Source organism: Falco punctatus (assembly GCF_963210335.1).
Source record: "Falco punctatus genome assembly, chromosome: 2".
NCBI lineage: Eukaryota > Metazoa > Chordata > Aves > Falconiformes > Falconidae > Falco > Falco punctatus.
Genome location: NC_137581.1, coordinates 84,742,159 through 84,743,996, shown reverse-complemented (window position 1 = coordinate 84,743,996; position 1,838 = coordinate 84,742,159).

Genomic DNA, 1,838 nt, shown 5'->3' with positions numbered 1-1,838 from the left:
CTACTTTTTCCCACCTGGTTCCCTGTGTCCAGTGTTTTCCTCACAAATCAAAAAACTTGCTGTAAGTAGTAATTATACAAAAGACAAATTTCAAACCTCAGCCTGCTATGTAGGCTGCTATGCTTCTTGCATCAAATTCCAGCCACTTGGCTTTTTAGATAACGGGAAGATTTAAAGTTCTCTTAGAAGCTACTGCATGTTGGAAAAGCCCAAGAGCACTGCTTTCCGTCAAGAGTGCCAGGAAGTCACTAACACAGCAGAAAAATCTTCCTTATCTCCAAAACCCCACCACACCTACACGTTTATGTACACAAAAATGTTGACTTGGGAAGCACTCCTTCAAGGTACAGAAACAAGCAAGCATTACAACTCCCTGCTCACAGATAGAACACCAAAATACCAACTTAAAAGATTTTGTAAAGTCCCAAACAGTTTTGCTTTGGCGGCGTTTTCCTGAATTTGTGCACTGGAGTTTTCAGTGTCGCTTGCTGACCTCAGACCATTTGTTTCCACCAACTGTTCTGTGGCTTGCTCATCTTCAAACTGAATTTTGGTAGGAACAAACTTGGGTTCATACACCATATTCCACCGATTTCCTCTTGTTCACATGCCATACATCCAGCCACACTTCATTTGGTTCAGCAGCAGAGTGCAGGCTTACTTTTATGGTGGATATGAAACACGTTGTGAGATACCACTCAAGACAGCCAAGCTTGCTGCAATGTCTTTCGTAGACTGAGGGCATGCCAGCTCCCATCAGCATGCTTGGACAGACAAGGTTTGACTAAGGCACCCCCAACCTATGCTGGCAAGCCAGTGGGGCGCTCTGACCGTGTGCCATCGTGTGGCACACAGATCACCTAAAATCTGGGCATTAACCCCAGGTCAAACCTTTGGAGAATACGCCCTCTAAAGCCACACCCATTACAATCAGAATTTTAATGTGGCTTTCAAGAAATATGTCTTCCACTACCTCTGGCTTGCTCCCTCACTCTCCAGTGGCTGTGGATTCACAGTTCCCTGTGAACTTCCTCCCACATTGTACTTGCATTTAAAAGAACCCCAAATCTTCAGATACTCTCCATCCTTCTGCACCCCCACCATATTCACTCTCTGCTCTGAATTCCTTTTCCATTACTTGATTTGCGCTCTGTGTACCCCACCCTTGCGCCTGTACTCCCTCATTACAAAAGTTCACTGAAGCCAAGGCTTCTGCCCTCCACGCCGCTGCCTGCTCACAAGAGGTACCCAGCAATGCAGAGGATGACAGTACGCTACCAAATGGTAGAAACAACTTGTTATCATGGCTTTAGTCATGGTTTTCCATTTTTGCAACACCAGGTTTCAGGTTCAAAAACAGTATCTGGTCTTTTTCAGCATAAAAAAGTAATCCAGCTTTCAGAATCAAAATGGAAAAAAACTATTAGTTATTGGAAATGTGAAAAAGAAACCTGTATATAATGAATAAATTTCCCCACTAGAACAAGGTACTCAGTATAGATCCACATTTCAACACATGGCCTTGTTATTTACCACATTAAAAGCACTTTGGTTTTCTGATGTTACAATACCTGTACTTTTATAAAGGCAGTATGGGCTCTGTGACACCCAGACATCTACCCTGTGCTCTGTTCCATGGCCAGGTGAAATGGAAGGGGTTACATCAGCAAGATCCTGCATCTCTCCCCCTGCGTATTTTGGTAAGACTCCTTCAGTATGGTAACTAAATACCAGGCACATTCATTAGCTTAAGCAAACTATTCCTTCTCAGCCTGCCCAACAGAAAACCACGCCAGTTCAGCTGTATACATAATTCTACTCAGAGCAAAACAGGCACA